General features: G+C 39.9%; 1 pseudogene; it reads right to left on the bottom strand.

The window, feature by feature from the left end:
• Positions 1-2,355: 2,355 nt before the first annotated feature.
• Positions 2,356-15,418, bottom strand: LOC108889249 (carbohydrate deacetylase-like; annotated as a pseudogene).
• Between the last annotated feature and the right edge of the window lie 1,542 nt (positions 15,419-16,960).

Genomic DNA, 16,960 nt, shown 5'->3' with positions numbered 1-16,960 from the left:
CAATGTGACATTTCAGTTTTCCCTTTTTTTTGCAATTTGCAACAGTTTCTGAAATTGTTTTTTGGCTTTATGGGATATTGATTGTAGATTGATGAGAGAAAAAATTAATTTGAATGATGTGAGTAAAAGGCTGCAACATAACAAAATATGAAAAACGTGGTCTGAATACTTTCTGAATGCACTGTGACTGCACTTTTAACCTTACAGTGTTTCAAATAAATGTCAATTATCAGCCCTTATCACGTGAGGTGAAACACACAAATGTCTTTACAGTTGAATGACAGCAACACATCTTATCTGATTGCAAACACCTGAGCAGAACTTGGATGGCAACACAGGATGCCAGCAGACAGTTATGGTCTACGACATGAGAAACTGGAATTACTGCCTCCAGAAACCAGTCAAGTTGTAGGAAAGATCGTCATAATCTGCCCTTCTGAGGATAAAAAAACTTTTAGCAGGTACACAAATGATTGGTCAATGCAAATACATTCCATAACAACAGTATGGCTCACACACATTTTGCGAGCATTTCAGAGTTTTCCCACTCTGAGTCATATACAAATCACATTCAAATACAAAGTAAGGCCCTCATGGGCATTAAAGAAGATATGCATTGCACTGGACTTTTAAATGTTAGGAAATACTGTCAAAGTAGATTTTCAATAAAATGCTGCTTTCAGATTACAGAGAGAGAAACATCAGACATTATATTTACATTATTATTAGCTCACACCATCAGATTTGCAAGCTCCTCAGTTATTGAACCTTGAATTCAAATATAGCAGCGAATAAAAAAATTTCAACAGAAATTTAATCAAAAATATAAAATTTTAAAGACCTAGACACTGGTTACAAATATTACAAATATACTGTACTGTTACAGATGATTTTCATGTGAATATTAAAATAGTTTTCACTTACAGACGCATTGGGAGGTGATGAGATGTTGAGTGCTATATGTGTTATACAGACCTGAGATCAGTGGAAATCAAACCTCCACCCTCTTACATTAAAACCACAGAGACTACATGGCTTGATTTTCCTGGTAAAGGTCCCTGAGGCAGACACACACTTCTGGGATCCCATTACCCCATCCCTCCACTATGTTACTATATACAGTGACTTCTTCTATGATGCTGTGCTAGTACACCTGACTCTAAATTGCTGTGTGGTAAAAGAATGGTTTATTACAATTTGTGTCTTATTTTTGTAGTTTATTTTTTAGTGATAATAACAATTTTAAGCTGAGATCTGGAAATGGAAAAAACATCACTACAGAGATCAAACTTATTAAAAAGAGCAGTTGCTGCACAAGAAAACAGCATGTGCAGTACTACAGTAAGTACAGCAGGTGAAAGCTGAAGCAGGGAGTGGGTTTAGAAACTGATAGATTAGGTTAAATAAGCTAAATAAGTTTGTTTCACCTCCTGGTTTGTTTCCAGCCTGCCCCGTCACATGACTGCTCATGTCTGTTGACTGGTTGGATAACTTTGTAGTGATGCTACTGTGTTTCTAGATCTCAGCTAGTAACTTGTACACACTACTAGTACAGTGTATGATAATTGACAAAATTACGGTTGTAATAAATATGTGCAATGAAGGGCATGTGGGTGGTGTAATACATTGATCTGTATCAGAGTACTGTACAACTGCACTTAGTGTGGCTTACATAAAAAATACACTTTGCCTTAAATGCATCAACTTTAACAAACAGCTCTTTACTTCCCCACACACTACCAAGGAAAACATTTGTTGTTATTTTTTTGTTTGTTTTTGGTAGTGTTTCTGTGCTCCACAGTCACATTTAGTCAGTAAATATGAAGAGGCTGAGAGGCCTTCTGCTACTTCATGTCTAGTCTAACTCAGTACACCCTCTCACTGAAGGTTCCTTCATTTCTGAAGTTAAATATGTTGCTGGGTCTAAATCCTTCATGATTCAAAGCATTCAAAAAAACAGCTTTCATAACATTTTACCAGTGTGGCAGTGAACATCTTTCTACATGTTAAGAACTGTCTCCAAGAAACAAGATACATGTTGTCTGAACATGTATATATTACAGCCTGTCTGGCTCAAGAGAGAGGTGACCTTTACCTTTGACTGCCCTGGGCTGTTCACTGAAGGCTGCTAAGAACTGAAAGATTGAATGAATAACATTATTAAAGTGTTTTGTTGCTAAACATTCACCTTTTAGACACATGGAGTCACTACATCACATACTATTCATCATAAATATAGGGGCAGGTTTATAGCAAACTGGTGCTAATACAAATGCCAATTAGACTTGAATTATGTTTTTTTTTTACCACTTGAAAAGAACCTGGGAACTGGGTTTCACATTTGCTCCTCTACAGTTTTACATGTTTGTCATTTTTGGACAGAAAGAGTAGTCAGAGGTCTTTGAAGGCACAGAGCTGCACTCTCTCCTGGCTGTACAGGGCCAGCAGGGACGGGTCTCTGAGCACGTTCAGCTCATGCTGTCCTGTCAGAGGACTGGGAGAAATCATCAAGGACCCTCTCCACAGCCTCCTTCCTGGGGGTGGCTGGGGTAACCTGGGTGGACCATGAGCTCTGCTGTGACCACAGGTTGATTAGAGCCTGATGCACTGCTAGAGGTAGTGCCTGAAGGCCCTGCAGCCAAAGCATGGCTGAGGGCCCTCTGCAGGCTGGGGACCGGACATGTTCTGGCCCATGGTTGTCAGTCCCAGGTACACATCTGGCCACCTGTGGACATGGAGAAGGTTTAGACCCTGATTGATGTTTATCAGCCATAGACCACAAGGGAACAAATCCATTCACTCACTACAGCACAAGCACTACCATAGACGAACATTTAGTAAAACACATACCAATGTGACAAAGATTTTTAGATCCGGTTCACCTAACTTTCACATCACAATTAACCTCTCAAAAAAGGAAAAAGCAGTACTTTCAGACAATGCTTGAAGGTTACCCTCTGTTTGCTGTGTGTGTGTGTTTAGTAATAGGTAAACATGCACGGGTGCTCCACACTTCGTGCCTTCAGCTAGGAAACTTGTAAGTGACATACATCTTTTGTATCCTCTGTGCAGGGTGACCAAACCTGTTTCTCCTCTGGGATTAATAAAGTGACTTCATCTGATCTAATCTAATTAGATGTAGATATTTATGTCTTTGCACTGTGCCACGTATGTTCACGAGACTGCAGTGTCTGTGGCTCTGTCTCAAAGCCACACTATATGCTGCAATTTTAAGCAGATTTTGATGCCATGCAGTGTGTTCATATCAGAAAACTGTATAAAGTATGCACATCAAATTTGTTGGATTTTTGAGTGATACTGACGGACACTTTAATCCCACAATGCAATTTACAAGTGCAGTGGATTTTTAAACACAATTTCAGAATTACTGAATTGCTGAATCTTTTCACATTTACACTTGTAGATGTATAACACTCTATGTAGATTCACCACTGTGTGTACAAAGCAGCACAACTATGCATACCCATTATTTTCGTCTCAATATTAAAGATGTGTGAAGAAATCACAGTCTTTGTCAAAGTGTGGCAGCCTCATTTTCACTGCCACAGTTAACCATTAATAGATGAAGACAAATCTTTACTCAAATGTGTTCCTGCCTGTTCCACCAGTCTATATACAAACAAATAAAGAAAAAACCCAGCAAAGCAGAGGCACAATTTCACAAGCTGTCTATGTTGTATCAGTGAAGTCATCTAACAAGGCCAGAGCAGCTGTGCTTACACACAACCATTACACATGGCGTGGGTGTGGATATTTATGGGCCTGGTTTATCAATTAATGTATTAGACCTAGCTGTAAATCACCATCAGCAAAGACATTAAATCATCATCAACAAATGTTGGTAATCAATAGGTAATCAAATATTCAGCTGATAACACTCATAGTGACATAGACTGTAATGTAAGTGAGCATTTCACAATAATCAAATTAAAGGAACATAAACATGGCCAATTATGTCCATAATGTAAATAAAGACTGTGATAAAATTAGAAGCACACATAAGCAATTTCAATAAATGTGTGTTAATTGCCACATTGTTGCAATGAGATTACACTATTTTTCATGTCTGCTTTATCATACTTCATGCTGTCCCTAGAAAAAACATATTGTACAGGTGTGCACATTCTCCCTGTGCTTTCTGTCTTTCATAAATACCACTTTATGTGCTGAGAGCTGCATATGCATGTTTGTTGTGCAAATACATTGTCTATACATTGATCAGCCACAAAATTAAAACCACCGACAGGTGAAGGGAATAACATTGAACATGCACAATGTGATGCAATGTTCTGCTCAGCAGTCTTGGGTCTTGGTATTCATTTGGATGTTACTTTAGGTGCTTTTCCACTAGCGGCTACTCGACTCTACCTGACTCGACTCTACTTGGTTTTTAGGGTTTTCCATTAGGTGGTAGCACCTGGTACCAGGTACTTTTTTAGTATCTACTTGGCTGGGGTCCCAAGCGAGCTGAGTGACATCAAGAGACTGCAGGCCACTGATTGGCCAGGGAGTGACGTCACTGGATAAGTCATGAGAGCGACTCCTTCACAAAAATCAAACCCGCTATTTTTCAAACATGGCAACAGCGACAGTGACAGCCACAGCCCATACAAATGACGTCACGGGAGTTTCGGGCTGCCTTGCTATGACAACCCCACCCACCTTGAGGTGGTACTCAATTGTAATGGAAAATGAAACTGAGTAGAGTCTAGTAGAGGTGAGTAGTGCTAAAAAGTGGCATTTGACACATATCACCCCAGCTAAGTGTCACAAACTGTCAAAAACGGCACAGCAAAGGGTCTAAGGTGTTGACTTGGCCTCTAAACTGTCACCAGAACAAGCCAGATCTACAGAGGCCCCTCCCCACACCCCACAGGACTCAAAGGATCTGCTGCCAGTGTCAGACACCATAGGACACCCCCCGACACCCCCCGAGATCCCATGTCCATGGCCTGACGGGTCTGAGCTATACTGATGGTACAAAGAGGGACCTATACAATATTAGGCAGGTGGTTTTACTGTTGTGGCTGGACCCAGGAATAGAATAACAGTATCAATCAGTGTTTTTACTTTTTTTTTTTTCAGTCTACATAGACACCCAAACAGACCTGATTCCATAGCGTGTGAACACAGGGATGGAGTCCAGTGCGTCCTCTCCACCTGTGTGTAGAATCTTTGGAGGTGTGCTGGCAGCCACGGGCAGCTGTGTAAACCTGGCTCTACTGGAACACGAGTGTATGGAATCCTGAGATCTGACAGGACCTGTGCAAACACCTCACGCACCTCTGCAATACACAGCAAAACAACTAAGGAATGATAGACTCCCACATATAGAGAGTTGGAATAATCAAGATATGAAGTAATGAAAGTGTGCAAGACCTCTCCAAATCTCCAAAAGATAGTAGTGGCAATGTGGAAGGAGCTACTGCTGACAGAATGTATTTGTTGTTATTTGTCACAGTCAAAAATGATTCCTAGATTCCTGGCATGTGTACAGACATTTGAAGACAGTGGGCCATGAGCACTGGCTAAACTATTGGGGGACCACTCAGATGCACAATAAGGACCTCTATCTTACTCACATTTAGCTCAAGAAAATCATCCAGCATTTTACATATTCAAGACAAAAGAGACTGTAGATGATGCATTTCATACAGGTGAAACAATTTGTCAATCAATGAAGAATAAAATTAACCATTTTGATGATCAACTAATAGTTTTTAGTCATATAGACAGAACAGTAGCTTGCTGTGAACTGTAACAGGAAACAGATGTATGTAAATAGCAGCCTTTTTTGCGCTCCTTTGCCATGTTGACACCATCACTGATGTCACAGAGTAACCCAACCTACTCCACTAGGAGCTGTCTGGACTCCACACAACATAATAATAATAAAAAGGACAAGACAATATATACTATATATACTCAGCAGTTTGTTTATTAGGCGGTCCTAGCTAGAACTAAGCAGCTTAATACAAAAGTTCTGCAACACATCCTCCTTCATGAAGGTTATATATATAGTCAAGGACGTTTAATCATAATGACTGTTGTGTGCTCATCCTCATCTGGAATAAACAATCACAATTCATGTTGATGCATGATGAATAATGTTGGACTGCTATTTCTAATTTCATGGGCTTTTTGGGAGTTTTGTAGTAATGCATATAACATAATGATTAAAAAAAGTAGTTGTGTCAGGAGTGGAAGCTGACACGGTCTTGTGCTGTTCTAGCCCGTCCACCTCAAGGTTAGATGTGCTATTCATTCTGAGATGCTTTTCTGCTCTGCTCAGTTGTAAAGAGTGGTTATCTGAGGTACTGGAGTCTTTCAAGGGGGAGGCTGTGGCTCAGGAGGTAGAGCAGTTGCCCACCAACCAGAAAAGTTGGTGGTTCGATCCCCGGCTCCTCCAGTCTGCAAAGTTGCCCAAGTATCCAAACCCAAATCGCCCCTGATGTGTGTGCATCAGTGAATGAATGAGTTAGAGAACACTCTAGATCAGGGGTGGGCAAACTTTTTGGCTCAGGGTCAGGCTCAGATGCATACATATCAAACATAAACATAAAAAAGGCATTACAGTGTTAATACTTATATTCACTTTTAGTGGAAACAGTGTTGTTGATTACCCTTTTTTGCCAGTGATTTCCTGTATTTTTTCACATATCAAGGGGCCCCTTTCAGCATAGCCAGTGTGGGGAAATGAGCGAATGACTTGTTTGACAGTTGCTTTGAAAATAAAGGTAGCTTGGTTTTGAAGGCTCTGATGTTTGTGTACATTTCATGCACAAACTGGTCTTTCCCATGTAGCTTCACGTGCAGCTCATTCATGTGTGTCAGTATGTCTACAGCAAAAGCTAAATCACAAAGCCAATCTGTGTCACTCAGCTCAGGAAAATCATCAGCTTTCTCAAGTAGTTCCAAAAATGAGGTAATCTCCTGTTTGAGCTCCCACACTTGTTGACATACTTTCCCCGAACCTAACCAGCGGACATTGGAGTGGTAAAGCAAGTCCTGGAGATCAGCATCATTTTCTTCAAGAAACTTAATAAACTGACGAAGCTGAAGACCCCTCGCTCGAATAAAGTTAACGAGTTTTACAACTGGCCTCCACGACGTGGTCAAGCTGTGAGCCTGCAAACTAGCTGCCAACCTCTGAGTGGTAGCCGTGGTGGAAAATTGACGGCTGATGTTGTATTCCTTTAAAACCGCAACGGGTTCTTGGCAAATAAGACATACAGCCTTTGACCGGACTTCAGTGAAAAAGTATTTAGTTGTCCATTCCTTATTAAACGCTCGGCACTCACTGTCGACTTTTCTTTTCTCTGGCCACTCATTGTTGCAGATGGGTTCAGAGCAGTAGCAGAGTAATAACAGAGTATCCCGGGCTTCGCAAAATCAAGTCAATGTATCACTGCGCCTAATGCGCCACCTGGTGGAATGCCAGGCATTACAGGACAAGGTCAAATGAATGCAGTCATAATTATGATATGATTTGATTTGGGCAATTCTGTACCAATCTTCGGCGGGCTGGATTTAAAAGACTAATGGGCCAGATGTGGTCGGCGGGCCGTAGTTTGCCCACCCCTGCTCTAGAGACTGTTGCGTGTGAAAATCCCAGTAGCAGTTTCAGGAATCCTCAAACCAGAGATGTGCAGATGTGTAGTGTAGAGAGATGTGTGGGTATCAGTGCACACTAAAAATTACAGCTTGATTCCTAAGATACTTTTCATTACCTGGCAGTACATGGACATGCTGATGTCCATCCATGTGGTAGGGCAGATGACCTGTCAGTTCCCTGAAATGCCTGACCTGGGCCCTCAACTCCAGATCCACCTACGAAGGAAAAAAATACACCTGTAAATAACCGTAATGGAGATATGACTTCTCTTCTTCCCTCGGTAGGTGCATATTAATCTACTTTGCAAAATGAGCTTGTGGTCTGTTAGCTAACAGTGTGTCACCAAAACACTGTCCATGGCTATAACTTCAGTAAAACATGCAACGCACCAGTAATCTTGGCAATTCTGGTGTCATGCAAATTTTTGTAACATAAACAAGACTGCACTATTAGTGGCTCTAATGTAGTTATAGATCAAAATACTATGAAGTACATAGGGCTGACATGAGATGCATAAAGGCAACTTATCAGACTCTAGGCAGTTTGTCCACCTATTAATGGACTGATAACCTGATCTTTCTGTGGCTAAATAAAAAACGTGTGTGTAGAGGGATGGTAGCTTGTTTTTTTCTGCATTAGAATACTAATGCAGTCTAAGAGGTGTTTTTGTTATTTAGCCTACCCTCATAAAAGCGCATGCGCGCACACACACACACACACACACACACACACACACACACACACACTTGAACTTGACTGCATTTTACATCATTATTTCATTATTATTTACAGCACTGTAATATTATAAAAAGTCCATTAGTACACTCAATTGGTTTGATCTCTGTGTACAATTTCATCTTTTTCATGTGAATTTAGTAACGTAATAATTACAACCAAACTTGTATGTAATGTAATTGTAATGATCTATTGTGAACCAGGCAAATAAAGCTTGACAAATGGGCTCGTTTGCAGTTATACCTCTACAGTATAAATGACTTTTGGACTGTGCTTGGTTTTCACTCTTACAGTCAGTGGCTGCCATCTGTGCTTCAGCAAGCATCCAGAGTTAAGACAAATATGTGTTAGACATTCTGCAAACTCACACATCTTAACACAGATTTAACGAACTGATCAGCTGATCAGGTTCACTATCACGCTGGCATACAGATAGCATTCATTCTTGGAGGCTTTCCTCCTCCATACTGTAGTTTTCTGATAATTAGTTCTCTCTGCCATGGGGCCAAAAAGCTAACTATAATATTCTTTCAGTATATTTTATGAATATTTATCAGATATGTGGGTTTACAACAGTTCAACTAATGGTAACTTTATTTATAATATATATAATTAAGTAATGAAAGTAATAAAATCCAAAACATAAATATAGAACACTATGATTAAAACAATTATAACAATTCCATCAGTTAAGAAAACACATTTTTACACATTTCTTACACATTTTTGTGAATGACTGCACTGTGAAAAATAATTTTTAAAAAATCACTTTAGACCACAGGATACTGCGTGGTGGTAAAATTGATTGTAGTGGTAGTAAAATTGCAAACTTGCATAAATAGCAAAATTGCAAAAAGTGTAAAATATTCATAATGATCTCTATTATTATTATTGTGTAGATAAAGTGAATACCGACCACAGTATGGCAGTTTAAAAACTGGCCTGGTTTGGGTGTTTTATGAACAGAGAGAGCCAGATAATATGGAGATGAATAGAGCAGGTGAGGGCTCCTCTTGATGATCAGAGGCTGCTACGGCAAACAAACATGAATCCTACGGTCGCACTATTGCTCTTCAAATCTTTATTAGTCTGAATGCTTGAAGCATTCAGACTAATAATAATTTCAACTGTTTATGCTTTTATGTTATTTTGCTATTTACAACAATTTTGCAATTGTACTATCACTACAATTGCTTTTACTGCCAGGCTTTGCACTGTGGACTTCAGTGGCGAGATCGGTAACTCGGATGCCTACCAACCCAAGGTCTGGTGTTCAAGCCCTGACCCAGACAAATATCAAAAACCCCTCCTGAGAAAAGCAATGATAACAGTTATGGTAATAATAATAGATATTGTTATGAATATATTGTGCTTTAAGCAATTTTGCTATTTTACTACACAATAGTGTGAATGCTCTCAGCACATAGTGCCACATACTTTGTGCTATTAAGACCATTTAGGTATCAAAATGTTCAGCTCATTCAGGACATTCCTGCTTGTATACAACTTTTTTGTACTATTTATAATTTTTGTAATATTTAGCTTTTTCTGCAAAATTCTTTTCATTCAAATGAATGGACGGAATGTTCAAATTCTCCAAAACTTCAGCCTCTTTAAACCTTCAGCATACTTTAACCTAGAAACTTCATTTAAACTTTAAACTGGTCTCAAGAAGTTCAGCTCTTAAGCTTCCATTCAACTTGTTGATATCTTGTACAGTTTTTGAATGACAGCAGTTTATATTTCACGCTCATTTCTGGCAATTGACATCACCCACTCTATTCAGCCCTTCACCTTTTTCAGAAATGTTTGTGCTTCAACTCACACCTATCACTTCTCACACACAGTTTATACCTCAGATTGTAGATATTTTTGTGCTCTGTCACACAGTGTGACTCCCTAAGCCATAGGATTCACGGTTTTTGAGGTAGCAGCCTCTGATCACCAAGAGGAGCCCTCACCTGCTCCATTGATCTCCATATTATCTGGCTCTCTCTCTCTGTTCAGCCAAACCAGGCCAGTTTTTAAACTGCCATCCTGTGGTCATTTTTCACTTTATCTACACAAATGACACATGTCTGTGTTCAGTAAAGTCTCCTGGTGCTGGTAGTCACCACATTTCATTGATAGCAGCTATGGTTTTTTAATCAATAACACAAATTCCAGAGGTGGTTGAGCCACCTCTCAGTATTGTGTGACTGGGAATGAGGGCCAGCTTACTGTACACAGGTGATGGACATTTGCTCATTAAGACCTCCTCTGCTCTCTGTGCTGTTTATATACACATCGTTTATATATATCTCTCTCTCTCTCTTACTCTCTCACTCGCGCACACACACATCCTGCATACTTTCTGCTATAGTAACCATTCAATTATCAAGAGGCTTAAACTATTACCCTTTTTACATTTGTGCTTATTCAACTTTCTTCAACTCTTTACACTTTTTAAAATGTTCAACTTTGCTATTGCAATTTTACTATTCAACTGAATAGTTGAGCTGTTGGTTTTAACTCTCAGCTTCTGCATCTACCCTCTCTCTCTGCTAATTTCCACCACTTTAATCACTGCTTCAGAAATTACTTTTGATTCCCAACTGACTTCCAACTTCAATGTTTTTCTTCTTCATTTCAACAATGATTTCAGTCATTTGCAGCATTGTTTCAGTGATCCATTCAGCACTCAGCATTCACATGCATTTTCCACAGGAAATGCATTTTCTAGTTTATTTTCTTTGTTGTTTTATGCTGTTATGCAAATAAGAAATGAACTAAATAAATGTGTGCCAATGACATGACTAGATGACTTTGTACCTGTTTCATGCTGACCTGACCTCTCTCCAGGGCCTGACGGAAGCCCATCTTCCCATGGAAGAAGCCACAGTGGTTTGTCAGTGTGGAGGCCTGCTGGAGGCTCTGACACACTGGGATGCCCTCTGACAGGTTGGCATGGAGGCCAATGGGGATGTTGTGTCTGAAAAAAGTCAAGTCAAAAAGTCAAAGAACAAGACTGGCAAGGTAGCATGCACCAAAATGTTTAATCTCTAGAGAGGAAACAACACACAGAACCACACGGCATTAAGCAGTTCAGAGGTGTGCCCCATGACCAGACGTTTCACCCTTCTTTTTATACTTTGTGATATGCCTCTGGCCCTCTGATTGAACTGCCGGAGAACATTACTATACAACTGAGTAAACACTTGGGGTACAATAAAAGGCAGTGACCCCTCTCAGGAATTTATAACTAGGTGTAATCTCGTGTGCTGATGAAGATGCCATTTGCCATCTTCTTTTCAGGAAGGTATTTACAGTGGGAATATAACAGTAAGTTCATCAGGTCATCCTTGATGAGTAAAACAGTACAACTAAAGCTACAGACTAATTACATCAAGTATAAGATGCAAAATTCCATCATAAAGGAAATTATTCCCACTAACTTAGGTCCAGTGCCTCATCTTAATTTAGCAGAAGCTACTCCCTCCCAGCTTGATCATCTTGTAGACAGTGTTGCAGACTCACTACGTACAACTTTAGACTCCATCGCCCCCCTAAAAATGAAAACAATAAAGCAAAAGAGGCAAGCTCCATGGTTCAGTGGTCAGTTCCATGGTTCTCAAACCTGTACACTGAAACAAACAGCACGTAGGCTCGAAAGAATGTGGCGTTCCACCAAACTGGAAAAATCCTGCTATAATATAATAATAATAATAATGATAATAATAATAATAATATAAAAGGGCCCTTTGTAATGCAAGAGGCACTTATTGCTAGTCATTAATAGAGGATAATAAGAACAACCCCAGGTTTCTTTTCAGCACTGTAGCCAGGCTGACAGAGAGTCACAGCTCTATAACTGCAAAACCTAACCTTGACTCCTTTTCTCCCATCAACCTCCCCCAGCTCACATCAATTATTTCAGCATCTAAACCTTCAACCTGTCTCTTAGACCCCATCCCAACTAGGCTGCTGAAGGAAGCTCTGCCCTTAATTTGCAGTCCTGTATTAGATATGTTAAATCTGTCCTTGGTAACAGGTTATGTGCCGCAGTCATATAAAGTAGCTGTAATAAAAACCTCTTCTAAAAAAGCCCACTCTAGATCAAGACATATTAGCCAACTACAGACCAATATCTAACCTCCTCTTTCTTTCTAAGATCCTGGAGAAAACAGCTGTGCGACTTTCTACAGGATAATAGTTTATTTGAGGTTTATCAGTCAGGATTTAGGCTGTATCACAGCACAGAGACAGCACTTGTAAAAGTTACGAACAACCTCCTGATCACATCAGACAACAGACTTGTTTCTGTACTTGTCTTGTTAGATCTCAGTGCTGCTTTTGATACAGTTGACCATCACATCCTTTTACAGAGACTGGAGCACTTTATTGGCATTAAAGGAACTGCACTAAACTGGTTTAACAAAAGTTTGGTCACCCCTGTGCAAATTACATATTTTGCAGCAGACATCAAAAATGAGTCCCACCTTTTACTCCATTAGCACTTGATGTTTCTAAGCAGATTTTAAATTTGTTAGAATTTTACAAATACAATATAATACACCACCTTTTAGCCAGATCAGCTGCTTCTTTGGCAAAGGAGGCGTTAACCAGCAGTGACACATTGGAAATTCCTCCAGCCTGGAAGCAGTCCACAATTCCTTGGTTCCTCCTTGGACAGTAGCCGAAATCATCTCCTGTCACCACCAGCATCATTCTGGGCTGTGGCATAATTGCTAGTCTCTGTGGACACATAGAAGACAGATCAACACCCATCATAAGAGCAGCTATGGCTCAGCAGGTGGAGTAGGTTGTCCATTGATCAATAAATTAATAAGTGATTCAATCCCAGATTACTGCTAACATCAAGTGTTTGTGTGAATGGGCAAATGAAAGGAAGTGTTTTGGATACAAGCACTATGAAAATGTAGTGCATTTACCAGGAGCTAGTCAGTACTGTTTTTTTCTTTTAAATCAACCTTGCTTCAAAAGCCAATGGAAAAAAGCATCTGACTCTCAAGTCTTGAATGTGTTTCCAAACTGCACATGAACGTAGCACACAAGCAGACTTTTGACATCACTTCTCACAGAAGAGATAATGTTGACAGAAGTAAAATTTGATTGACAGAGGCCACACAGGTAGGTCCTTCAGAGAACCTGAGCACCAGACTGAGCATGCAGGCACTTGGTTCAGGTTGTTATCACTCATGGATGAATAACGTAACCACCTAAATGGAATGCTAAATGTAACTGCACTTATATAGTTTATATTTTACAGTTATATAGTTTTCTAGTCATGTCAACCACACAAAGTGCTTAACACTACAGGTCACATTCACACACACATTCACACACTGATGGCAAGCCACTTGGGACGATTTGGGGTTCAGTATCTTGCCCAAAGATACTTCGGCACGTGGACTGGCAGAGCTGGGGATCAAACCACTGACAATCTGATTAGTGGGCATTTCACTCTACCTCCTGAGCCACAGCCACCTCACCTAGAAACCAAATAGTAACATCCTTGCAACCTCTTGAAGTACATCCACACTATGTCGGCTTCTCCTCTTAACCCAGGTGGCCGGATCTAAAAATGCCACTCTTGTGTTTTAGAGTGAATGAGGAGAAGCAGAGGTTTTGGATAACAATGACATCTTGGCACCAAAGTATCAAAGTACATTTTCTGTTCAATTTAATGTAAGGTGTAAATCCATCCACCAAGCAACACCTCAGCAACCACATAAGGAAAACATACAATTTGAAAAATTAAGCAACCACTTGGCATCTTATTAATAATTCATTATTGATGCATTATTAATTAACAAATTATTAATAATACCCCAATAATTAGGACCTGTGATTCAGAGGAGAGCTGATGTTTAATGTAAGGCTGTGATGCGGGACTAATACAGCCCTTTACAATTTACTACTCTATTATACTATTGTACAATACAAAGGGCTAATATACAGTATTAAAGGCTGTGCCCTCTTTGGGGCATTTAGCCACACATTGTATAAGAGACTGTGGGTCTACTGGGTCACATGATGTGGAAGTTGATGAAAAAGAGGGCACATAATTTATTATTCTGTAACAGTATTTTGACTATTAAGAATATTTTTCATAGCAATTGAGATTATATGGCATGCAACCCACGGGTTCACAATCTATCCTAAAATGTGTGGCCACGAAGAGGACACAGCCAATGTTGCACAACGTATTGCGCAACGTAGAGGGGTGTATTAGTCCCTGAAGTCACCCACAGCAGCTAAGCACTGGTCTGGTGAGACTGGCAGGTGAGCTAACTGTCCTGCTACTGCAAACACAAAGTGTAACTTGATAAGAAGACCGCGCTGTATTTGAAGAGAATGTCTGTCGAATATCCAACTTAAAATTAAGTTCATCAAGGTCACAGAAAGCCCATCATCAGTGGACTGCAATGTAACAATAATGACTACAATATATGCGCCCTCTGTACAAAATAATAGTTATCTTAATTCTTTTTTAAAAGTAACTATTGAGACCTTTCATTGAAGTGGCGATTCTGACACCGCTGTTTGTGGAACGGTGTGGTAATGCTGGTCTGCACATTATCTTGGTCAATTAACGTCACATACTGTATATAGGTAACAAAATATTGTAAATATCTCTCAACAAACCATGGTCTCATCAGTTACCACGGAGTTGAATCAGCTCTCCTCTAAAATTCAGAACAAACCTGAACATTTTAAGACGACACTCTCTTTATTAGCCGGCTACGTCTCCTCTCTGTTTCTGTGTCCCCGTGGATAGAGCCGCTGTAAAATCACCAACAGGTTCGCCCTGGTGGCTCAGACAAGAAAGACCCTATCCTGTCTTGCGAATTAAAATAGAACTCAGTCTTACCCATTGTATTACACACGTTTATCCATGTATGTCCGAAGCCATACGGGGACGATGAAAATAAGCTGTACTTCCGACTAGCAAGCAGCATCGGTGAAGGCTGGAGTAAACTTTACTAAAATATGACGCCCTCTGCTGGAGGATCTAATCATATATCCGTCTGTAACATGGCGTCTCCTGTGGGGAATGAGAAGCACTCAGCTGCTGTCAAGAAAAACTTCAAAATAAGACGTCCGCAGGTCTTTCAAGTTCAGAATTACTAAGAATTAAGAATTTCTAAACTGTATCGACGTACGTCAAACTCTGTTTTCGTTTAAGAGTCACTCTTACATATGGACATATTTGATAACATGTTATTTGTCATCGGTAATCATATTAATAATACAGCTATTAAATTTGATCCTAGTAACCATATTTATCAACACATTCTAATAAATAAACGCCTTGCGTATTAATAAAATTGGAACATACAATTGTGTAGTTGTAATTGTAATTTAATTGTAATTTGATTGCGCTCTTGGGCTTTTATTATGAAAACATGGTATCGGAAAGTTGACGCTCTACATCCTGACAATGACAAATACAAAGCCTATGTTACTCTCAAAGAGTTAGTTTATTCCTACTAGAATAATGCAGACAGAACTTTATAGCATTATACGGGCTCTTCGTAGAACTGTTGACCGGAACCCTGACGACACATCGGACATCTCTGGTAAAATATACGTAAACATATAATCGTGTCAGAAAGCATTCATATTTCATCACCACCACCCTATCGCCGTACAGTGTATATTTGACATTTACCAAACTTACCAACACTTTTTCCCACGAATACTCCTTGTGAACATACCTTTCCACATCCAGCGGGCTCACTGAGCGCTGAGCTCAGGAATGACTGTACAGGTGTGGCTTCCCACGTCATGGACGCAGGGACCTCATTTACACACGCTAGAATCCTTACCAAAAGACATCAAAGAACACAAGACAGAAAAAGGTCCACCAAAGATGATCCGCATTGTAGAATATATAAGTGTGTGCACACGTGTCTCCATACATATTTCTCCTCATAAATCACAGTCAACTTGGAAATGTGTGTACTTCGGTAAGGTTCATATCCTGCCAACACTCCCCTAACTTACCATAAATAGTCAATGCAAATCTCACATGGATATCGATACAGGCTTCATATCATCCTCGTGGAGGATGGAGGCAGTTACAAACAGCCGCTGTCACTGCAACAAACAGGACAGTTCCTGAAAGTCAACAGGTTTGCTGCACACCTCAGAGTAGGACCGAACAGGCACAAAGACACTGGGGCTCGTCGTTTGGTATTTGCTAAGCATCTGTGGGTTGTAGACACAGTCACACTCAATATTTATAAAACACAATAAACACTATTTTAAACTAAAAAATAGAGCATACAGGTGTCACAGTCACAGGTGGTAGAGAGGGGCAGGTGAGGGGGCTAGAGAAGGCATGAGTGGCAGCCTTGCGCTCACTCCAATGCGCTGAGTGCGCCGTCTTTACCATAGTCCACACACATTAAAAGAAGAGTACTCTGACGCCACTGTACATTTTTGAATGTTTGTCTTCACAGAAATCAATATGTTGCGACAAAAGAAAAAGAACTATAAAACAAACTGTAAAACAAGATAGGGCGTTTTAAATTTTCAGTGCAAACTGCAAAACAGTACATTTTGGATATGATGATTAAATCT

The sequence above is a fragment of the Lates calcarifer genome, unplaced genomic scaffold (genome assembly GCF_001640805.2).
Source record: "Lates calcarifer isolate ASB-BC8 unplaced genomic scaffold, TLL_Latcal_v3 _unitig_149_quiver_2519, whole genome shotgun sequence".
Classification (NCBI taxonomy): domain Eukaryota; kingdom Metazoa; phylum Chordata; class Actinopteri; family Centropomidae; genus Lates; species Lates calcarifer.
This window is presented reverse-complemented; position numbering and strand designations above follow the sequence as displayed.